General features: G+C 32.8%; 1 long non-coding RNA gene across 5 annotated transcripts; it reads right to left on the bottom strand.

Moving 5' to 3' along the window:
• Positions 1 to 9250: 9250 nt before the first annotated feature.
• On the bottom strand, positions 9251 to 21394 carry LOC141661983 (uncharacterized). 5 transcript variants are annotated; one of them, XR_012550190.1, is made up of 9 exons: positions 20744 to 21394; positions 20548 to 20643; positions 20227 to 20433; positions 19079 to 19190; positions 18268 to 18297; positions 18079 to 18136; positions 17857 to 17927; positions 17399 to 17449; positions 9251 to 9414 (listed from the first exon to the last, which is right to left on the bottom strand). It is a non-coding gene; the product is annotated as an uncharacterized LOC141661983 (long non-coding RNA). The 5 variants fall into 5 exon arrangements; XR_012550187.1 differs by having other exon boundaries at positions 20548 to 20839; positions 20915 to 21394; XR_012550189.1 differs by having other exon boundaries at positions 20227 to 20643; positions 20744 to 20839; positions 20915 to 21394.
• Positions 21395 to 26269: the final 4875 nt, after the last annotated feature.

Below are 26269 nucleotides of genomic sequence, written 5' to 3'. Positions count from 1 at the left end.
TAGATAAAAATCAAGAAGAAATATTGTACCATCTTTCGTGAGATGCCAAAGTATTCAGAGGAAAACTGAAAAGCAAAGATGATAACAATATATCTGATGGATATAGTCATTAGCATCTATTACAGTACTAGCAAGTATTGTTGATGGCAACATGTAACGAACCACAGTAAGAAAAAAAAAATAAAGGACTCGTAAATTTACCTGTAAAATATAACGCGTTATGGTTTCTGCCCAGTTTCATTTCATTTAATCCAAATGTATCACAATTTTCTTGTCGTCCTCCTGAAAACATTTTAAAGGTCAAATTAAAAGCATGTTCGACATAAAAAAACACAATTATTAAGTATATATTACTTATCAATTCAGTTTCAAATATACCTGTTTAGATTTTTTCAGGCCATACAATTCGCGCACCGTATTAATGTTTCGATTTTTTTAAAAATATTTATGAATGATCCAACCGTACGGATGTTAATATCTATATAATTTAGTGATATGACAAAATTTTTAGAAAAAAATAAATGTATTTTGTTTGTTATTTTAACAGTTAACTTGTGTTTTGACCTTTTACTTGTAACTAGTGTTTAGTCTCATATTAATATTTCAATTTTTTTAAAATATTTATGAATGATCCAACCGTAGGGATATTAATATCTATATATTTTAGTGACATGATAAAAATTTTAGAAAAAAATAAATTTATTTTGTTTGTTATTTTGACAATCAACCAATTGTTTGAAAAGTACTTGGAACTAGGGTTTAGTCTCATATTAATGTTTCAATTTTTAAAAAAATATTTATGACTGATTCAACCGTACGGATGTTAATATCTATATATTTTAGTGACATGACAAAAGTTTTAGAAAAAAATAAATGTATTTGGTTTGTTATTTTAACAGTCAACCGGTGTTTTGACCTGTACTTGTAACTAGTGTTTAATCTCATATTAATATTTTAATTTTTTTAAAAATATTTATAGATGATCCAACCGTACGGATGTTAAAATCTATATATTTTAGCGATATGACAAAAAAAATTAGGAAAAAATAAATGTATTTGATTTGTTATTTTAACAGTCAACCGGTGTTTTGACTTGTACTTGTAATTAGTGTTTAGTATCGTATTAATGTTTCAATTTTTTTAAAAATATTTATCAATGATCCAACCGTACGGATGTTAAGATCAATATATTTTAGTGATATGGCAACATTTTTAGAAAAAAATAAAAGCATTTGGTTTGTTATTTTTACAGTCAACCACTGTTTTGACCAGAATTTTTAATTAGGCTCGGCTCGGCTCGGCTCGGCTCGGCTCGATTCGGCTCGGCTCGATTCGGCTCGTTTTGATGGAGAAAGCTCGTGTTCGGCTCGTGTTCGGCTCGGTTCGACTCGGCTCGATTTTGTTCGATAAAAGCTCGTGTTCGGCTCGTTCGTTAACGAGCTCGAGCTCGAACAAGAGTTTTTGTTCGTTAAGAAAGCTCGGCTCGGCTCGGCTCGTCAGAAAAAAAATTAAAACTCGGCTCGGTTCGATCAAAACTCGGCTCGGCTCGGTTCGTGAACAGCTCTACTTGTAGTATAATAAATAATAATAATAATAATAGAGGTAAAGAAATGTGAAACAAAAGGAAGAATACAAACAACAGGAAACAGAAACTACAGAAGGCGTGTCTTTTTGTTTTGAGGGCGAGGAGATGAGTTGATAGATTAGACTAAAATGATCCCCTTGCCCCTGTGTAGGGAAGATCTTGTAGTGTCCTTTGTAATATATGTACATGCTAGCAGGGTGTACGCGGTTCGGATCGGATCAGTTTTGGGATAAAAGTTGAACCAAATTGCGAAGAGCGATTTTAGAAAATTATCATCCGTAACCGCACCAAAATGCGAAGAGCGATTTTAGAAAATTATCATCCGCAACCGCAAATGCGGTTGCGTTTAGAAAATTATCATCCTAACCGGGTCAATTGCGGTTGCCAATTTGCGGTTATTGCGGATCGGTTTGCGGTTTAACCACTTATTTTAAAATAATTAATAATTTGCAAAAAAATAAATTCAGAATATTAATAAATTTAAGTTTAAGTTACGTGATAAATTTACATTCAAAAATAAAATAAAAATTAATGTTCTGTGTGGAACAAAGATATTAAAACATACAAAAATATGAAGGCGAGAGAAAAGAAAAAAAGAAGAATAAAAAAAGTACATGTTAATTACATTTTTCATTTGTTTGGTTATATATCTTATAATGATTGTGAATCTTATCAATGAAATCTTAATATTAATCTAAGATTAGTTAAGAAATGTGTATACTTATTAATTTATATGATATCAACTACATTTTTGGAAATATAATTTATTATAAATATATGTTGCGAGTTGCGGTTACGGTTTTGCGATTTTCAAAAATTTAAAACCGCATTTAAACCGCGAATGAACGGTTTTTAAAATTTAAATCCACAATCAACCTGCGTTTCGCAATTATCCGCAAAATACGGTTCGATTACGAACGATTGAGCAGTTGAATGCGGTTGAGCGATTCGTCTCCGCAGCCCTGCGTCAGTGCACTAAAACACCAACTCATTAATACTCTGGTCCATACCATACCTTATTTTTATTATAAAATATTAGATGTCAGTATTGGAGACCGAACTAATACAAGCTCGTTCCTGGATCGAATTCTTAGAGCATCTCCGCAGCAGACACTTAAATATAATATAAATAGGAGTATCATTCTTAGTAGGCTGGGATATTGATTTTTGTGTCAACTTTAATAATATTTTTTATTTTACCTTCCAAATTAAAAAAAATTCATATTTTAAATTGTACATGACAAATATTTAAAATGAAACATATTTATGTGAATATTTTATTAATAAAAAGAAGTTGTTGAGAGTTATTTGTGGCTCTTATAAAAGAGGAGAGAACTATAAAGATTTTCAAAAGCAAGTGAAACTTGTTGGATCTTGATCTTTTAATATACTCTTTTTATATTTTGGTTGAAGAAATTATTGGAGATACTCCTTGTGCTAACGAATGATGATAATGAAAAATTGAATTTTAAGGGGTTCGGTTTTTCTATATACATAATAATATATAAAAAAACTAAAACAATATACGCACAAATAGGTGCATATTTTCAATTTTTATTTACCACAATAAAAAAAAGATATCTTAAGCACCACCGGTATCTAATTTTTTATGACTATTTTAATTTAATGTTATACAATAGAATTGTTCGAGTCTTAATATATTTGAGTACCGGCCGTCACAAATCCACCATATAAAAGAATATAAAAGATAAATTGTGTGGAGGGCGCCCAAATTACATTTTTCACTAAAGAAATGCTAAAAAATTATATTCATTTTTGAATCGGTTTCCAAATAATAATATGAATATTTATGATTCGGGAATAATTTCAAAATTCATTTCAGGGAAATTCGGAAAATTGTAAGCACTTCTACGTGATAATTGAAAAATATAATCTATCATGCTTTATGGCAAGAAACGAATCCAACACAGAATTTACAGAGAGTAGGATATAAACAAGGTGAGAGGAAGGGCGGTTTCAATTGCAATACAGCTAGGTAACCATTTCCTTTGTCAAAGTGAAGGTAGGCCATTTTTTTTATTCTTTATATATTAAAAAAATGGAAATGAAATAAAAAAATATTTAAATATCTTGAATGCGTCAACTTGGGAGAAAAAGTTGGCAAAGATTTGTTGCGGAGAAAATGACTCCGTGTTGTATTATTTGGCAATATTAAAGACGTGGTTAACGTCTGTATCACTTATTTCGGCCCACACTCTTATCTTTTCTCATTAATTTTATCCATTATACTAAAATATTTACATTATCATATATTTAATCATTATTCTAGATTTATTTGTGGTGGGTTCCACTGCGGGGCCACATGATATTGTTAAGTTTATAGTTCAGGGGGTTAGTGCGAAAACTTTTGTTCAAGTGTCTGGGGTTGTTTATTTTATTGATTGGAACTCACATGTGCATGTCTCCTGCCCGAAAAGCAGTGTTCGAGAAATACCTAGGCATGGTATTAAATATTTGTTTGAAAAAAGAAATTAGAATGGTATTAAATATTTGTTTGAAAAAAGAAATTAGAATGGTATTAAACAATATCTACACATTTGACATGCGTTATGTACTAATTATTGAGTTTACAATATTAACTATATTTTAATTCACACTTTTAAATTAATTATAATATGTTATTTTTATATTTTAAGTGAGAAAATAAATATATTAGATTACTTGTTATTTTTTACCAATATTTTATATTATAAATTGACATGGTATTGTGTGAAATTATGAAATTAATGAATTAAAATTATAAAAACATAAAAAGAATATTTTTTTAATTATTTTCCGCCTAAACGGCCTAGGACCGATTTTTGACCGTCTATCCCGCCTAATTCCGATTTTGCCACGATTTTTTATAAAAACGCTTAAATTACCGCCTAGATCGGAGTCGGGGCGTTTTACTAGACGACACCTAAACCGATTTTTAGAATACCGTCAAAAAGTAATCTTTTTCCTAATTGATTCATTTTTTTAAATTTTACTCAATTATTTTATTATTATTTTTAAATTTCATAACCAACCCACGTGTAAATATTTAGGTGGGAAGGAGTGAGTATGAAGTTTTTATTATTCTGTCATTCCGACTTTGTGATTACTTTAATATTCGTGTGCGTGGATCCATTATTGGTATGAATCTTAACTTTGTGCATCCCATTTCCTTACTAAAAGTGAGATCTCAATCTATCTAATCTACCTCTTTTGAAGGGTCTGGTTTACTTTATTTCTCATGAACAGGTTACTTTTTTTAAGAAATTAATGTTTTAATTTACTAATAAAAAAATCATTGGGCATCCACAATGAAATCTACACTAATGATCAAGATGAATAAATAATAATTTATAATCGTGTTTTTTTTTATAAAAAAGATATTTAAACGGATATTTTGAAGATAATATCAAAAAGCTAAAATCAAAAACTATCACCGAAAAATAAATAACCTGAAAATATAAGTTGAAAATGAAAATAAAAACAAACCAAAACAAATGAAAATTAACAAAAAAAAGATTAGACAGTCGAAACCGCGAGAGAGGCGGTAAACTCTCGAATTCAATGAGTGCGGTTTGGAATCAAAGAAAAAAGCCAACCGAAAATTCGATGATGCAAATCTAGAAAAATAAATCAAACCTAAAAAAAATATAAACCTTTTCCCCACGAGGAACATTATTAAAGGGAATAAATCAACCAAAATAAGTAAAGGGATATAAAACTTAAAAGAAATTAATAAAAATACCCGTAAATTATTGATTAAAATTACATATACATTCCCAAAATATTCAGCAATAAGATTTTATAAACTTAATTCTTGAACACTTGAAAATATGAAAGTGGTTTTTATAACTTTAATGTTAATAAATATTATATTTAATAATTTATTGGAGATTATGTTGAAGGAATTTTAATGATATAGCAGTTGTTCTCCTATATTTAATGGAATGCATATTTATATAAAATCCTGTACAATAGGATAAAGAAATATGAATCCCAACATACAAACTAATAAATTAACCGGTCCCTGACATAAACTAGTGACGACAGGACCCAAATTCTTTTAACTATGTATTTGGACAAGATGACAACCTATATACTAATTTATACTAACATAGTTGTACCAAAAAATGATATTTAAATATACCAAACACTAATAAAATATATCCGGACACCAATAATCATCAACCCACTATGCTCTTTAAAATTGTTCTATATTAAATAAAGATGCTTTGCATAGTAAAATAAATATATTATACATATATAACTTTGTTTGCATGCACGAGAGACAACTGTTCTTTTACAATATATGTTTATTTCATGTATAAACTTATATTGAAGTTTCATTTTATGAAGTCTATCATTTTATTAGAATTTAGAGTTCATATTTAATCTATCAATAAAATATTATAAATTATATTATTTTATTAAATTACTATTTTAATAATTTTTTTGTAAATTTTATATATTTTATAAATATTATATAGTAAAATATATTATGTTTTGTAACATAAACATGATTGTTCCGTAAACTAAAAATATTTTATAAAACAATATTTTTTAAAATATTTTACTTGGAAAATTTATGAAATATACGAGATGATCATTAAAATAACAATATTTGTATAAAATGATTCATATAATAATATATTTTTTTAATATTTTTACCTAATATATTCTTTACTGAACATATATGTACTGTAAGATTATACTTTGGACCTTACATAATTTTACTTCTAAGATGTAAGGATCTAAATCATATATGATAATTATTATTATGTTTTAGTTCATGTTGATTTTTTTTATTATTTTCTACTATTTATCATATTACTATATAAAATTAAAGTATAAAATTACTTGTAAACTTCTTTTGTAAGTGCACACTAAAAGTTTATAAGTGCATAAAAGAAAAAAGTATTCGGTGCAAAGAAAATGGTAATGATAATAAAAAAAAGTTAGTTTAAGAAGATATTCTCTCCGTTTCACTAAATTCTTTACATACTTTTTATTCATACTTGGTACGTATTTTAAAACTACTATAAAGTATAGTTTTATAATTCATTTTTAGATTTTTTTTCTGTATAAAAGTTTAAACATTGTATTTTTATTTAAAAAAAATATTTAAAATTATTTAAAATGAGATCGATTCCCGTCCCGACAGAGGGAGTAAAAATTTAAACCTAACTAAAAAAGTTAAACTCACAAATTTTTTATAGTAGATACCTAAATCTATTATTAATTTTTATTAGTGAATCCTCACTCAATAACAAAATAAATAAACATTCAACCACGCTTCAACAATATTAGTTAAATGACAAATGTTATTGTTACTTGTATAAATTTTTAGCAATTAATAAATCTATCCCCGGTCATGATATTAAAAAACAAAATGTTTGATTTATTTTAAGTAATAAAGTTTTAGTTAACTCTAGTTGTGACACTTGGTCCATTTATTAGTTAAATACTGAAATTCTCTAAAGATTTTATAATAATATATGTTATAAGGATCGAGTTTGAGTAGGAATTTCTTAAAATAAGAATCGTGAGAACGGATGATTATTGTAATTAAACTTAGTTATTTTTTAATAGTTGAAATTTCGAATTTGGTAAATCAATGATTTTGTATAAAATAAAAATTTTAAATTTTATAAAATTACTAATTTTAATTATAAAAATTACCAGTTCTCACAATTCTTGTTTGACAAAAGTCTACCTTATAATAAAAAACATAATGAAAAGGATTATAGACAGTCAGGAGACTTGTATACGTTTGTATTGCTATATTCAAGTCTCCATTTAATATTTTATGAAGAACCAAAGACCGGTTCTTAATTCAGGCCTTAAAGTTGGTACCATATATTGGCTAGATCATGACAGAGCAAGTGCACTTGTGCTAAACAAGAACAGAATGAAGTCGTGTTTTTTTAAACAAAAGCAAAGTAGTTTTAAAAGTCAGTATTGAGCGTCATCATATATAGCTCAAATAGTTAAATACTTTTTTTTTTGAAAACGAGGATTCCATTAATAATTCAAACTTTCGGACAAAAGTGTCTCCAACAAATAACTTGGAGGAGACGAGATTACTATGAAACTATTAAGTTCACATAAAATTCTAGCATCTATGTGCAACTTGATTCGCTTGTCTTCTAACAAAACTAACCATAAACCGCTTATGATCTCTTAACGTGTCTTTACAGTGATGCACTATGTCACCAAGTTCAAGCATATTTTCCTGGATATTCCTCACTGCATTAACACCAGTTAACGAGTCACTCTCAGTTACCAGCTCTCCTGCTGTTACTTCCTGCGCCCATGCTAACGGCTGCTATTCCACATAACTCTGCTTCTACTGCTGATACTCTACCTGCACGTCTCACAACCTTTCCATTGATATAGTCTCCCTGCTGGTTTCGAATCACCATGCCCAGGGCAAATGAGTTCTAACCTTCTACTACTGATGCATCAACGTTTATCTTCAAGCCTCCTGGTAATGGATGTTGTCACTTTGTGGTGTTTAGATGTCTATTTTCACTCACCCCAGCTGCAACCAAATGTTTTTTAAAACTTAAATACTTATTTGTCCTTATTTCAATTTTGGGTTCTATTCTCATTTATTTTTAAAATTTTGGGTTCAATTCTTATTTATTCTTATTTATTAAAATAAATATTTAATTATAAGACATATAATTCTAATTAATAAAAAAAAGTCACTATGACATCTTGCACATTTGTCGCATTTAGGTGACTTTGTTTACGTTTATTAATTTTTTGTGAAATAAGTTGAATTCGATTGAAGAATATAGTTCTGGTTTAAATTGGCTTAAACTCAATTTTAATTACAAAACATTTTTAATCGAGTCTCTTGTCTTTGGACTATTTTTTTCCTATTGGAAAGTGATATGGTGGCCAAGTAGCCAATTTCTTTTTCTCTTCGTATTAAATAATCAGCCAGTACATTTTAGTAGCATTTGTTGACTGTCCTACTATATTCCCGTACAAAACAATACATTATTTTTTAAAATAATAATGATATTTGTGTATATAATATTTAAATTAACGAATAAATTAATTCTCTACATTGCTAACTGCTAAGACATGTCAACAATTACAAAGGTACATATACATACATGAGCCCGTAATGTAATATTGCGGCTGGTGTATCCCAGTCAAATTGGTTGTGGATAATTTTCCTATTTTTATAATGTGTGTTTATCAATAAAGCAGTTAAATAAATATGTTGTCGAGAAAAATGAATGTGTTGTCCGGAAGTAATTGTGAAAAGTGCTACTTGTTACTTATTAGTTGGATTTGCAAACATATGTTTGTCTTGTGCAAGTGGGTGAAGATAGTAATTTTGTAACCGTTAAAGTTGTGTCTTTTTAACTTTGTAATTTTTTTGTATAAACGCATACTATTAACAAAAATATTTAGCCTGGAATAATTAAATATTTGTAATATAATCACATTACAAAATCATTATATCACACCAAGTAACACCAGTATGGAATTCAGATAAATATCAAAATCAAATGGAAACTAACAATAACAATTATTACATAGCCAAAACATCTTTGTTATCTAAATTAACATATATATACAATTTATAAACAAATAACTCTAAATTAACATCGGGATATCACCATAGTCCACAAACATATTGATAGTTGGTTAAGCACTAAAAAATAGTTGTAAAATTCTTTCAGAACTACAATCGAACACATGATATGCATACACTGAGCATTGGTTTGATTAGTCTTGGTAGGAGATATCCTTGAAGCTGGCAATTGGAAAGGTATTTGAGGGTTTTGATTTGTTTAACTTCCCCGGACAATCTGTGAAATTGGACTTTGATAAGTAACCCCTGACATATAAGCTACAATTGATATCTTTATATATGGTGGCATTATCACGATTAAGAAAATGTCAATTTAAATATAAGAGAAGGATTGTAATAACCTGATAAGTTAACATTGTTCATGTTGAGAAAACTCACTAACAAGTATAGCAACATAGAGGCAAGTGTATAAAGAATTTAACAAGTTTAGGCCAAGACCACAGTTAACAAAACAAAACATGCAAGTAAACAAAATCAGTAACTGAAATAACGAAGAGAGAAAGAAAGATGTACCCCAAACCATAGCTTTCAACAGTGACTGAAATAAAGGTTTACAGATACAAAACGCCAAGAAAATGATTACAGCTGAGTCACCAGGCCTTGCTTGAAGTCCTGGCTGCTCTTGAAGAGATTATTGCCCCCTACCTGCTGCGTTTGGGATGTGCGCAATATCTCCACCAGGATAAAACAACTCGGAGTTTATGTTAACAGCAGCAACAAAACCTCCACTTCGACCAGCACCTCAGTCGCTGGAAAATATCAGCACTTCAGTTCTTGTGGGAGAGAAATGCAGAGAGGTTGAAGAGAAGAGATGAGAATGTAGTGTGTTGTATTCATTCAGTTTAGCCTCTATTTATAGGAGAGGAAAAATGAAACTGTCCACACACTTAATGTCTGAATTAAACTGCTCCATTAATGAAAAAATCAAAACTGATCAGATTTTGAATTCATAAATGAAAAAATCAAAACTGAACAGCTTTTGAATTTAAATTATTTGTAACAGCTTTTCACATTAACACCCACATTATTATCAGAACTTAAGTTAAGTTCTGATTCGACTCATCAGTACTTAAGTTCTGATTCGACTCATCAGTACTTAAGTTCTGATTCGACTCATCAGTACTTAAGTTCTGATTCTGATATCAGAACTTGTTAAGTTCTGATTTTATTCATCAGTTCTTAAGTTCTGATTCTTATATCAGAACTTGTTACAGATCAGATTATTTGAAGGTTCAATATATTTAGACTACTTAGCCTATTTCAGAACTCAGCCCAATAATCCAATCACCGATAAATAAATTCGAATTAAAATAATTCTCAAATAAATAAAATCCTCGCCCAGGTCGCCTCGCGTACGCGAGACGCCGAGACATTCGCCCAAATCGCCCTTCGACCCGACCCGACCCGGTCCGGTCCGGTGCGGTGCAGTGCGGGGCGCGCGTGTGTGTGTGTGTGTGCGCGTGAAGCACACAACAACACAATGGACCATCACACACCTTAGTAGTTGTATACTACTCATGTGGGTAATACCATATAAAGCACACAACCCCCTTTATTTATTTCAATGTGGGACAAACATTCTCAAATTTTCCAAGCTTTTCCAAGCTACTTTCATCTCTAATTTCATATGGATTTCATTAAGAAAATTCTTAAAACCATACATGAAAATTTAAGTTCAAATATCATTGAACAATTTTCAATCATTAGATTTTAGGATTAACATCAAGAACATAATTAAATTAAGCTCTAAAATCCTAATTTTCTAACAATCCCCCACAAATCCATACAGAAATGTGATCAATTTCCCATCATGACTTGTTTTTCAGAGTCGGTACCCTTCCGGGTTTGAACCCTCCTAATTCCTCTACTTCAATGGCTATCGGACTCAGATGGAATGTTTCACCTTGAATCTTAATCCGTTTAGTATAACCATATTCCATAGACGACGACAAGTCAAAGGTTATGGTGCCAATCTACGGCTTTGAGACATTAATGGTCATGTCTCGATCCTGTTCGTCGAATGCTTCAAGGATTAACCCTATCCTCTAATTGCGACCACACAATTACATTCGCTTAGCTGGGCATCTCCAGAGATATACTGCCTCTATCTCGTCAAATGACTTGATCCCATTCAGAGTTTTAACACTCTTGCTTTTCTGGCAGTGTCAGTACCTTCTAGGTTTACAGGGGATAAACTCAGATACTATAGTATCATCTATGTTGCAAAGGTACTACCAACTCATCCTTACAGCTTGTTATTACCCATTGAATACACTTCGAGGGATCTCCTCTCATGTGTATTGGGTTCCCACTGTTGATGAATTATGATGGGTTGACAATCCCATCCCCAACCTTGACTTAAGGACCACTGCAGGTTCCAGTCCTTTAGTAAGAGGATCAACTATATTATTCTGAGTTCCTATGAACTCTATAGCTATGATCCTATCAGTCACTAAACCCCTTATAGACTTGAGTCTAACTTGGATGTGTCTCTTAGTTTTAGCATTATGCTTTTTACTGCTAATCTTGTCGATAGTTGTTCGACTATCACAGTGAATAGCAATAGCAGGGAGCGGTCTGCTTACTACAGGTATTGCAGACATAAGTCCGTGTAACCATTCAGCCTCCGTCCCTGTGGCATCAAGTGCACACAACTCAGCCTCAAAAGTAGACCGAGTAACAATAGTCTGTCTGCTTGACTTCCAGGATATTGCTCCACCAGCCAAGGTGAACACGTATCCAGTCACTCCATTGGAACCAGACTTCTTAGCTATCCAACTTGCATCACTGTACCCTTCAAGCACACCAGGAAATCTCCTGTAGTGTAAACTAAGGTACATTGTGCCTTTTAGATATCTAAGTACTCTATCAAGAGCATCCCAATGAGTTCTGTTTGGACAGCTTGTATATCTCGCCAATTTAGACACAGAATATGAAATATCTGGTCTAGTACAGTTAGCAAGATACTGCAAGCTCCCAATAATCTGAGAATACCTTAACTGAGACACAGACACTCCTGAAGTATTCTTGACAAGGGCAACTTTCGAATCATAAGGTGTACTAGCGATTCTACACTGTGAATAACCATATTTCTCAAGTATAGATTTCTCTATATAATGAGATTGAGTCAAGGTTATTCCTTCAGTGGACTGAATCAATTTGATTCCAAGAATCACACTTGCCTCACCCATATCCTTCATTTCAAAATGCCTTTTCAAGAATTCTTTAGTCTCGTTAATAATCTCAATATTGGTTCCAAACAATAAAATATCATCCACATATAGGCACAAGATAACACACTCATTACCTTTAACTTTAGTGTAGACACACTTATCACTTTCATTAATCTTATAACTGAAAGGCAATATAGTTTCATCAAACTTTTTATGCCAATCTCTGGGAGCTTGTTTCAAGCCATAGATGGACTTGATCAACTTACATACTTTCCTTTCATTGCCTGATGCAACAAATCCATCAGGCTGATCCATATAAATCTCTTCCTCAAGTTCACCATGAAGAAAAGCCGTCTTTACATCCATCTGATGAATGATAAGACCATGGACTGAAGCCAATGCTATAAGCATTCAGATTGTTACCATTCTTGCAACCGGTGAGTATGTATCAAAATAATCAATTCCTTCTTTTTGCTTAAAACCCTTAGCTACCAGTCTAGCTTTGTACTTATCTATTGAGCCGTCAGGGTTCAACTTCCTTTTAAAGACCCATTTGCACCCAATAGTAGAACACCCATGAGGGAGATCAACCAACTCCCATGTTCCATTGGAAACAATAGAGTCAATTTCACTCTTGACAGCGCCCTTCCAGTGCCTTGACTCAGAAGAATCCATAGCTTGCCGGAAAGTTAAAGGTTCGTCCTCGATATTGTAAGTGATGAAATCACCTCCAAAATCCTTGACTACTTTTGCACGCTTACTTCTCCTTGGTTCCTCTAATTCCTTAGGAATAGAGCTACTACTAGGTTCCGCCCCCATATTTGTCATCTTTTCTACATGATCAGGAATAGAACTTGATGTGTGAGTAGGATCTTCCTCAGAAGTCGTTTCAGGTATTCCAGTCTTCATAGGGTAGACATTCTCAAAGAATGTCGCATCTCGAAATTCAACTATCGTGTTTGCCACTATACCATCTATGTCAGATTTTAACACTAAAAATCTCATAGCTGTAGTGGTTTCAAGATAGCCCAGAAAGATATAGTCAACAGTCTTTGGACCTAGTTTCTTTCTCTTGTGTTCAGGAACAAGCACCTTAGCAAGGCACCCCCACACACGAAGATACTTAAGACTAGTCATCCTGCCTTTCCATAACTCCAAGGGTGTTTTATCCATGTGTTTCAGAGGGACTCTATTCAAAATATGGCAAGCCGTATTTAGAGCCTCTCCCCACATGTATTTAGGCAACCCAGAGTTAATAAGCATACTATTAATCATATCTTTAAATGTTCTGTTCTTTCGCTCAGCAACCCCATTAGACTCAGGTGTGTATGGTGGAGTAACTTCATGAACTATACCATTGTTTGCACAAAATTCATTAAAAGCATTACTCGTATACTCACCACCTCTATCAGATCTCAACCTTTTAAGTAACTTACTAGTTTGTTTTTCTACTTCAGTTTTATATATAATGAATTTACTAAGTGCTTCATCCTTATGTCTAAGTAAATAAACATAACAGTATCTACTACTATCATCTATAAAAGTAATGAAGTATCTAAACTGGTCCTTGGTCAACACACCACAAAATTCACAAATATCAGTGTGTACTAAATCTAACAAGTCTGAATCCCTAACAACGTTATGAAAAGGTTTCCTTATCTGTTTAGCAGACACACATACTTGACATTTAGAATTCTTTTCTATGGTATATTTTGGAATCAACTCTAAGTTCATCATGTTCTTAAGAGCACCAAAGTTTAAATGACCTAGTCTAGCATGCCATATATTTGAGGATTCAATACAATTAACAGTAGGAATAACATTATTAATCAAATTTCCCAAAACGGGATCCGCATTAATAACAAATAAACCATTTGACAAGTAACCCTTGCCAAAGAATGTACCAGTGTGAATAAGAACTACTTTATTACACTTGAACGAAATTTCAAAACCACTAGAAACTAAACAGCTTCCACTTATTATATTTCTACGCATGTTGGGAACATGATGCACTCTCGTCAGAGATAGAATACGTCCTGAAGGGAACTTCAGATCCACGTTTCCAACTCCATGTACTTGAGCATCACTAGCATTCCCCATCTTCACAGTCAAGCTATGACTCTGTTGATAAGATATAAATAAACTAATATCAGCACAAATATGTACATTAGCTCCAGTATCTATCAACCATTCATTTGACAGATAGGTAGAAAATATCACAGGGTTGTAGGATACATACCGGTCAACGTTGGTTTCAGAAGCCATAGCCTCACCAACAACCATGTTCACTACAGGCCCACTTGCGGTTCCAAGCACAACATTTGCTTGTGCTACCTCGGTTTTCTTCGCTTTCTTCGTAGGGCAGTCCTTACTCCAGTGCCCAACCTGCCCACAAGACCAGCATGGTTTGTTTGCCTTGGGTTTCTTGGCCTTGTCCTTGTCACTCTTAGGTTTATTACTATTAGCTTTCTTAGCAAAAGCCTTCCTCTTTTGTCCTACAGTTGCTATGTTTACCTTCGAGGTACCGTGTTCAGTTGGCATCACATGTCCCTGTTTGGACTTGTGTTGTTCTTGCACCGAGATATCCAGCATAAGGTTGGTCCAGGTGATCTCTCCTTTCTGTCTTTTCAGGGAGAGAGAGAACTCTTCCCAAGACTTCGGGAGTTTTTCAATCACACTCATCACCTTGAACTTCTCCGGGAGATTCATTCCAGACTCCTTCAAAGCATGCACTATCATCTTGAACTCATGCACCTGCTCAGTCATGGACTTATTGTCCACCAGCTTGAACTCGAGGAACCTTGCCACAGAATACTTTTCTAGACCTTGTGAGTCAGTATTATGTGTCTGGTCCAGCTTTTCCCATAAGAGTTTTGCAGAGTAGGCATCAGAAGAATAGACATCAAACAAAGTGTTTGTTAGTGCCGCCAGAATGGCCGCTCTAGCCACTCCATCCTTCTCAGCCCACTTCGCAAAAGCCTTAACTGTGGCAGCCTTCTCTTGATCCACTACTGGTTTCTCATATTCCACAACCGGCCACAGACCCTTTATAGTCAACCACAACTTCATCCTTTTCTGCCAGCGAGAAAAGCCAATGCCACCGTTGAATTTCTCCGGTAAACCGGTTAGTTCAACAGCCTGTGGGAAACTATAGGTGGTCCAATCAATGGCCCCAACAGTTACACCCGAACTGCTACCACCACCAACGATAACCTCACTTTCGTTAACCATTATGCTAAATTCTATATAACCAATAATCTCTTCAAGAATGTTGAGAATACTCACTAACAAGTATAGCAACATAGAGGCAAGTATATAAAGAATTTAACAAGTTTAGGCCAAGACCACAGTTAACAAAACAAAACATGCAGGTAAACAAAATCAGTAACTGAAATAACGAAGAGAGAAAGAAAGATGTACCCCAAACCATAGCTTTCAACAGTGACTGAAATAAAGGTTTACAGATATAAAATGCCAAGAAAATGATTACAGCTGAGTCACCAGGCCTTGCTTGAAGTCCTGGCTGCTCTTGAAGAGATTATTGCCCCCTACCTGCTGCGTTTGGGATGTGCGCAATATCTCCACCAGGATAAAACAGCTCGGAGTTTATGTTAACAGCAGCAACAAAACCTCCACTTCGACCAGCACCTCAGTCGCCGGAAAATATCAGCACTTCAGTTCTTGTGGGAGAGAAATGCAGAGAGGTTGAAGAGAAGAGATGAGAATGTAGTGTGTTGTATTCATTCAGTTTAGCCTCTATTTATAGGAGAGGAAAAATGAAACTGTCCACACACTTAATGTCTGAATTAAACTGCTCCATTAATGAAAAAATCAAAACTGATCAGATTTTGAATTCATAAATGAAAAAATCAAAACTGAACAGCTTTTGAATTTAAATTATTTGTAACAGCTTTTCACATTAACACCCACATTATTATCAGAACTTAAGTTAAGTTCTGATTCGACTCATCAGTACTTAAGTTCTGATTCGACTCATCAGTACTTAAGTTCTGATTCTGATATCAGAACTTGTTAAGTTCTGATTTTATTCATCAGTTCTTAAGTTCTGATTCTTATATCAGAACTTGTTACAGATCAGATTATTTGCAGGTTCAATATATTTAGACTACTTAGCCTATTTCAGAACCCAGCCCAATAATCCAATCACCGATAAATAAATTCGAATTAAAATAATTCTCAAATAAATAAAATCCTCGCCCAGGTCGCCTCGCGTCGCCGAGACATTCGCCCAAATCGCCCAAATCGCCCTTCGACCCGACCCGGTCCGGTCCGGTCCGGTCCGGTCCGGGGCGGGGCGGGGCGCGCGTGTGTGTGTGTGTGCGCGTGAAGCACACAACAACACAATGGACCATCACACACCTTAGTAGTTGTATACTACTCATGTGGGTAATACCATATAAAGCACACAACCCCCTTTATTTATTTCAATGTGGGACAAACATTCTCAAATTTTCCAAGCTTTTCCAAGCTACTTTCATCTCTAATTTCATATGAATTTCATTAAGAAAATTCTTAAAACCATACATGAAAATTTAAGTTCAAATATTATTGAACAATTTCCAATCATTAGATTTTAGGATTAACATCAAGAACATAATTAAATTAAGCTCTAAAATCCTAATTTTCTAACAGTTCAACCTCCGTTGGAATGGTGTCGCGGGATTTTGTGCCTTCCATTAAGGAAGTTAGCATCTACAGTAAGAGTCTTCTATTAAATAAGAATATGGAAATTGAGATATAAGTTTTAGTCAGCAAATAGGCAGTTCAATATGATAGTTTTGACCTTTAAAGTTTAAGCTATTGAATATCAACTGAGATGGGCGCCGCTGGTTTGCTATATTAGGATTCATATTATGTGTAACAAAATCTGAGGGATTTGAACTCCCAGCAGCCAATTTAGAATTTGCCTTATCCAAGTTGACAGGTCGCCAACTTGGTACACCAGTAATAAATTATATTAAAATTAATAGAGCAAGAATGATTGATAAATTAAAAAGAGAGTATTACCATTCTTATGTGCAAGAGGCGAAATTGAACCAACAGAATTTCGTTTCCGACCTATATATATAGCAAGAACAATTAGAATATTTAGTTCAGAAAAATTCGAAGATATCAAAATTTGCATACTTTTTAATACCACCAAACTGGTGGAGCTTTAAAATCAGTGCCACAAAAATTGGACTATTGCTGAAACAACCCCTTATTTGGCAACAGGAGAATATAGCGGTTTAGCACTTCCACATAACATGAACTTTTTTGGTTATGTATTAAGTACATGAATAGTGTAATCAACATAAGTTATCGAGTGCTATTTTGGGCCATAATTATGGGCTGGGAAATTTTGCGCATTTTATCTCCCAAATATGTCATTTAGGGCTTTTATCCAATTACTTTGGCATGTGCATATCACAGACATATGGTGTTCTGTAAAATGGTTAGTAATTGTTTGTTCTCTAATTACTTACATGAACCGAAGGTACCAAAATAAGCAGGTGATCAAATAATGCATAAGTTGTAGTAAAAATGCAGTATAATCCTGTGGATAGAGAAAAGAGTAGCATAAGTACACAATAAACTTTTATTAACATAGACTGAAATTAAATCTATATACAAAACTTCCATATATCAAATTAATGAGGACGACAAAATATAATTGAAAACATAACTAAGGAGGGATAAAATTATACCCGTCAATCGGACATGAAGACGAAGAAGACGACGGTGAGCAAATTGTGAAATCAAAACCTGCAAATTAATTTGAAAACTCTGTTAGAAATTTCATCAAATATTTGTAATGCAAAATACTTACTTTCATCTTCAAACACGAACAAAAATATAAAGCAATTACAAACAACAATATTAATGTATCATCATACCTCATTTTGCCCAGAAACTATCCACACAACCTGTAATTTAGAAGAATGAATTAGAGTTTAAATATCTCCTACTAATGAAGAAAAATTTCGGAACTTTAATCAAACACATTGCATACAAAGTACACATACAGTTTCAAATAACAATATAGTGTAAAAATTTCAAGATATATAATCAACCCAAAAATCTCAAACATGACGGGGAACGGTACAAAAAAAACGTAAACATCACTCTTATCTTTAATCTAGATCAAAAATCATACCTCAACTCTATTATTAATCATACTCTATTAAGCCTTAAAGAGATTTAATCATATACCTAAAAAAATCGCCGTATGAAGTTAATTGGGTAGATGAACACTTGAAAGGGGGAATGGGGATTAAAAACAATTCAATTTTAAATTTGAAATTTAAATTCATATCTGATCCAACATCACATCCGACTATAGACACTTCGGTTACTGTGTCGGGGAGAGAAGAGAAGTTTTGGTATAGTTGTAGTAATAACCGGGACAAACGGTACATAAGAAGGGAATATGAAGGCTTAAAATTTTGTTCCACTGGCACACCTAACCAAAACTATCGACAGTACGTATAATTGAAGGAAGCTAACTGGTACAACCGGTACTACATGTCTTGTATTTTGTTAGGGGCATGAAGTGGATACAACAAACACACTAAAATTAGATGGAGAAGACCGTGGTTTTTTTGTTATTACGTGATAAATTGGGAGGGTGTTTCCGTAAAATTACGTATCAAAATCCTTCAGGCTTTATAAATTAAAGAGATAAGGTAAAGGTAGTAGTAGAATTACCTGATGTTCCACATCTTCAACATTTTGTTATAGTAAGATGTGGACTTCCCAATCTGTCAAAACAATCTCAAGCCCACCTATTTCCTCTTGAGCAAGAGTGGAAACATGAAACCTGTACATATATTGCTTTAGTATGACGTCCAAAGTAAAATATAAAACATTTATTCATAATACACATTTTCAGAGGTTCAGTGACATATCTTTTACAAAAATCACAGTTGAAGTTATCCTGCTTTAGAACTGTTTGTGAGTAGCATGACGTGCAAATGTGTCTTTTCCAATTGGTGGTCTGCCGTACTAATTTTATTGTTGCCTTGCAAATGACCTCTTCTCCAATAAATTCATCCCTTAATATCCGTATGCAAATAAATCAAAGCTATTTATGGGATGAAAATACACTTTCAACCAATTCTTTCACCTTTACATCAGTAGTGATGATTATTTGTCTATCCATTTGAACTGGCCTGAATTTATCTTCATTCTGTGTAGTCTTTGACTTGAAAATTCTTTATCATATAGATTTTCCCCTCCCCTATCAATCTAGACATCTTCTCCGCTAAAGCAGTTGGTACCAAAGCATTTATCCCGCAATTCTATTAGTGAAAGTATATATTTAGTTTGTATATTATAGCTGGCTATATGAGAGTTTGGAAATAAAAGTTTACTTTAGATTGTAATTTTTAAAAACAGTCCCAGTTTGGGTAACACCTCTCCATTCTAGAATGATCTTTACCTTAACATTTCAGTCATTTATTCCTTTTTGTACATGTAGTAAAGCATCAGAAAGATTCCTTGACATTGGAAATCTCTGCGAAACACTTTCTTGTGCCTTGAGTTTAGCAGTAGCAGTACTTCTCTAGCTTGGAGTTTAGTAGTAGTAGCCAGTTGGAGTACATGTTTGGCTGTGCAACTTACTTTTTCAGTCTTAATGTTCTTAAGCGTTCGTTGTTTGTCCACCTATTCAACATTGTTTTCCAAATGTTCTACCTGTAATCTTGATATGCTACGATTTATGGATTTTTCAGTTAGAGGGCTGAATTGATTCAATTTCAAGTGGTCATCATCTGATTACTGATTAAAGTGTTAACTATAGAAGTTATTTTAAAAAATAATTAGTAAGGTAGAGGGGAATATAATTGTGTACTTACATTTGGCATCTCTGTCTGTTGCACGTGGACAACCTATTTTAGGTTAGGGGAGCTGGTGTCAGATACTTCGAAAGCTTCTGAGATATTAGTTGCATTATAAACTTTTGAACCTTCCTTCAGATTTTGTTCCGTAAGAAGTATTGTAATTTTGTATTTCTTTTTCTCTAACATTTTAAGAATATGGGGTATCTGCTTACTGCCCTCAGCCTGCGCCATGCCAGAAAGAATTAAAGGATATTGAATGATGAGGTTGTAGGACATTCAGAATTTTGAAATTGTACAACCCAAGACATAACAAAGTTCAACATGCAATATTTTTACCGGCACATGTTCTGTATCAACATCATAACGATTTTACCCGTGATGCAAGTAATTTCATCATCTGGCCAGACAATTGGAATTGTTCCCATTTGATCACTGCATAAGCCATATAAACTGAACATGTGTACATTGCGTCAAAATTAATTATATTCGGGTTTGGTATAGTTTTTCCACAGCAATTAAAAACTCCATCAACCTTATTCAAATCCTTCTGACATTTTAGGCAGAAGGGACTGTTCCAGTTCTTCTTCTTATCAAACTTCTTCACAATCACTTCACATGCAACCTTTTTCTGTTCAAAAAATTTATAGTTCGAACCTCAACTCGTGTCCAAAGTCAAAAAAATAATCTTACATCATAATATTACCTGAATATATATTTCATTCAGTTTTCTTAACTCGCTGACTTTAAGAACGGGCAGTTGAGATATATCTTCTTCTTCATCAATGTCCATTATATAGAAATTTGGCTTTGCTTGTCAGTTAAGGTTTTAAAGAGAAATGGTCAAGAAAGATGAAAGTTAGTTACCTGAGAAACTATTTCTCAAACATTTCAGAAAAATTTAACTGTAAGTAAATCTTAGTCAAATTTAATACACCAAAAAATAAGCTTCCTAAAAAAAGGTATAGACGTACAATCATACTCTATTATCTGTGGAGGTGACCATAATTTTTTTAAAAAAAATTATCTGCCTGCCCACCCCTCATAGTCCACGAATTTTAAAGAAAACTGAAACTGTATCTTTATATTATATTTTAACACAATCAAATAAAGGAAATTTTTCATACTTTAAAACATGCCATCGATTATATCTATATATAAAACAATTACAAAGAACACAAATTGTGAGAAGGCCAAATGGAAGGAAGAACATGTTGGAGCTCTAAGTTATATATCCAAAAATATTTTGTCCTTCAGATAGATTACACAGTTACAATGACTTTATAAACTCCGATGTATACTTCTCAGATAAAATTGATGATATTCAATAATACAATCAATTATAATGCGAGAAAACCAAAAGAACGTGTGGTGTGATGCGGGACAATAATGGGAAAGAAGGGTAATGAAATAAACATAATTAAAAGATTGATATGATGATTAACGGCAAATACCCAATAACCCTAAGATGATCCAACCGTAAAAGAAGTACTAACTAACCATTAATTTCTCAACCGCAAAAGAGAGGAATGTGAGTTGACCGCATCCCTAAAAAGAGAGAATAATCTCAATTCGATAAACAATCAAAATCCGACAATAATAGATTATAACTACTCATATAACCACTGATTGAATCCTAATCCTAAAACTAATAAAGGAAACAACTCTGTACTTAATTTAAAATAATCTATATTCAATTACAATTAAATCATATATGGGGGAGGGGATATGGTTAAACTGAAAAATAACGAACGCGTATCTTGCAGACTACTACAGAATATGATAGAACCCCTCAGGATAGTTAAATAGGAGGAATAATATCAGCAGATCCTGATATTAAATTAAAACAACAAAATAAAAGGGGATAACTCATACTTGAGGAAATCAGCCGCAAAACCTTCAACTATGTAGATGAAGGGTTCTAAAGATGGGTATAAAGTAAAAGCAACGGAGTATTGATGATATTGAATTCAAATTTAAATTTTTGATTAGACGGAAGATGCAGAGATGTAAAAACAAATAGAAGATAGAAATGATACAATGACCTGAAGAAACAATATATCTATCGGGTATTTGTTTACACCAAGACAAAGCAACCAGGAAATGGTAGAATTATGGAAAGAGAACCGGGAGTACAAATCTTGTATTTTGTAAAGGGCAGTCTATGATAGAGAGGGGTAAACTTTTGATATGAGATAAGGCTGTCTTTAGGTTGGTTATTACAGGAGACTTAAAAGGGTATTAATGTAATATTATGTGTAATAATCCTTAAGGCTTTATATATTAAAGAGATAGGCAATGAGGTATATTCCTATAAAAATATTTAATAATATTTTATCCAAAAAATAAAAAAAATGTTGCCGAGACATTGTGTCTGTTTCGTAAATTTTAAAGTAAGTAATTTACGATTTAAAATGAATAAATGACTTAAAAAGTGATAAGTAGATGAATACTTATAAGTTATATAAGTGTTTGAATTTTTTTATTTATAAGTCATATTTGTTTAATTTTTGAATATAATTCTATTAATTCGTGATTCTAAATTAGGTTAGCATTTTTAAAATATATATTTTTAAACTAGATTAATAAAAAAGCAAAAAATTAAAATAAGTTGAGAAATTAACAACATTTAACTTGTTAGTTTATAAGTTATAAATTTGACTTATCAGTTGAATCAACAAATACTGTTAGTCCCAAACAATCTAAACAAGAATTACAATAGGGGTGTTGAATGGAATTCTGGCTTCTTTTGAATTTTTAGAACGGTTCTTATACAAATAAATAATTGTGTTTGATTCTCCAATAGTACAGAATTAGAGTAAAATTGAAAACAAAGCATTTAAATACAGGTATTTAAAAACTTTATGGTGAATTGAACTTTTCCACCAGATATATATATATATATATATAAAAAGTAGAGAACTCCGTGTTACAAAATGTACACAGCTGCTTACAAGTTGAACAACAAAAACTGAGAAATTCTTTACAGATTTTGTCTTATCTATTTCTCTGGTAATTGCTTACTTACTTGGATACTATTCAACTTGCTACCCTTGATTTATATATCACCAAGTTACATGATAAAAGGACAAGATAATAAGATAAACTATTTCTAGTCTAATTACATGATGTTGCACTTCTCTTTCCAGCATCTTTGAATATCTTCTGTTTAGCATGAAAATAGAAATGCTTCTTTTGTTCTCTAAAACCTGAATTAGGCTGCCACATTCCATTTGCATACAATCAACGCTTGTGAATGTCAAGTCACTATCAACTGCTTTTTTGAATCCGATCATTCGTTCAAACTTTGGTACTTTGGTTGATCATCCGTTGAAACTCAGGTTGATCATCCGTTGAGACTTATGTTGATCATCCGTTGAAACTTTTCGAATCATCGGTGGAAACTGTCTTCTTTCCATTTGACTCCATTTCATTTATACAAGATTACAATGCATCTAATATTTACAATTAATCATCCTATCTTGCAAATCAATCTAGTAGTCAACATGACTTAAACATTCTACAACATCCAGTGCACTAAGTTACTTTAAGTATGCAGAAATATGCTACTAATCTTATTTTTACATAAGTTACTCTTTCAACGGATGTTGAATTGATCATCCGTTGAAAGGCACAATTTCACTTAAATAAAATCTACTAAGTGTTTTGTTCAAGTTATCTTCAAGTACACAACATATTCCTAACAATCTCCCCCAATTTATGTCTACTGAAATTGTAGCCATAAATTAAGAGAAACTTGATGATAACAAAATACTCTATGAATACAGAATGAGATAAAGTAGATTAAAATTTACAAGTGCTGTAGTTTGTTGAAAAAACTCACAAAGAAAGATTTGTAGAGTGTCTTACAGATCATTTTCAAGGTGCTTCTCTAGACTGAGCAAATTTAGATCATTTTCTTGATGGCCTTGAATTCTTTCCCAGCTTCACATCATTCGCTTCAATCTGATATTGGAGTTGTCTGAAAAATTCTGATTTATCCTCATTTGTTAGCTCCAGCTTTCCTTGCATTTCTTTGAGAGTTTCATTGCTTGTAATCTTTAGTCGGTCTTCCAATCTGAGGAATCTTCTAATGTATTTTTCATCCTTGAACTCCATAATCCAGTATGGCCTCAAATTCACCCTATCTCTAGTGAAAGGAATTGTCAATACTCTTGGAAGTGCATTTGGTCCTCTCCAGCTATTCCTTATCTCCTCAATCTTGTTTAGTACCATTTTCTTGGCAACTATATTAAATCCAAAGTTTTTCTTGATTATAGAGAAGATGGTCACCAAAGTAGAATAACCTTCATTGAGAATTCTGTGAAGTGGTCATGTAATCTCTTTACCACCCTTGTCCCTGAAGAATAGTATCTCTGGAAGGTGCTCGTAGGCATCAATAGATTTGACTTCTTCTAGCTCATCCAGATAGAGATTTATGTCAGAAAATTCTTTGATGTCACATATGTAGAGCTGATCTCCCTTGTTGACATTAGGTTTGGATTTGGCCACTTGCTTGGATTTAAGTTTGACAGGCTTGACTGTTTTGACTACTCTTTCTTTTGTCTTCCTTTGCTTGGAAAAGATTTGAAGATTCAGATCAGGAAGAGGCAAGTTGTCCAAATGTATAGGTTCATCCTTTGGAATCATAGGTTCACCATGAAAGGTGGTGTTAGGATCAATATCAAATTCAGCCTCCTTCAATGTAGGTATGGCTGGTTGACTTGAAGTTGTAGATTTGACAGGCATGTAGTCTTCCTTATCATCATTAAAATTTATCTCCCTCTTTGCATGGATATTGTATCTAAACTTCCTCTTTGTCTGCTTTGGTTCTTCTTTCTTTCCTGTTAGGAATATATGTGCATTAGTTTGATGATATGTTTAACAAAACACTTAAGTAGAAATTTAGTGTCAGTAGCCTCAACGGATAAGACCACTTTGGCTATCCGTTGATGGTGTAGCTTTACTTAGAAATAAGTCTAGTATTGTAGCATATTTCAGTCTCTGTATTTAAAATGTAATTCTTAGAAGTTGAGAGAAACTATGAGTCATGTTGACTACTAGATGATATGCAGATAGGAAGGCCAATTGTAAATATTTCATGCCTTGTAATTTTGTATAAATGAAGTGGTATCAACGGATGACTTAAAGACCTTCAACGGATGAGAAGCTAAGCTTCAACGGATGTCTCTAAAGCTTCAACGGATAACATCCTTCAACGGATGAGAGCATCAACGGATAAATGCATCAACGGATGAAAGCTTCAACGGATAACATCCTTCAACGAATGAAGTCATCAACGGATGAAAGCTTCAACGGATGTTCTGCTAATTAGCCGTTGATAAGTGGTAGTTGTACCTACAGACAGAGGCACATGGGTTGACAGAGAAAACTGAGATGTGGTAGCCGAATTTCAGGATCAACAGAAAAAGCAGCCGTTCTTCTTTAGTACAAAGATGCAATAGTCAACAAAGTACTTGAATGAACAGGAAAAGAAGCAAGTGAAGAACTTATTTTACTATTGTAATTTTATATTGTTTTTCACTTGTACACTTGGTAATATATAAACCAAGAAGAAGCTAGTAATTAGAGAGAGATTTTTCCAGAGCTGTTAAGAAATATCTTGAGAGAAAATTCATCTAGTTTGTACTAGGATGCAGCTGTGATCAACATTGTTGAACACAGATTTTCTAATATACCATCTCTGGTGGAACAACAAATCCACCAGAAAAGTTTTTAAAGTTTGTTGTGTTCTTTACATTTTGTGTTTGAATATATATCTGTCTGCATTAGCTCAAAGCAATTCATACACTTGTTCATCTAGAACACACTGCTTTAATAAACTTCTCAAAACTTGAAAAAGTTTTGAGATTTACATTCAACCCCCCCTTCTGTAAATCTCATTGTTAGTCCTCTAGGAATAACAATTGGTATCAGAGCAAGCTCTTGACACACAAAGAGTTTAAAGATCTTGGAATCTAACAAAGATGAGTAAGAAGGATATTGGAGTAAAGATCCCAGTTCTTGACAAAGACAGTTATCACCACTGGAAGGTGAAAAT

Source organism: Apium graveolens, chromosome 5, assembly GCF_009905375.1.
Source record: "Apium graveolens cultivar Ventura chromosome 5, ASM990537v1, whole genome shotgun sequence".
Lineage (NCBI taxonomy): Eukaryota > Viridiplantae > Streptophyta > Magnoliopsida > Apiales > Apiaceae > Apium > Apium graveolens.
This window is presented reverse-complemented; position numbering and strand designations above follow the sequence as displayed.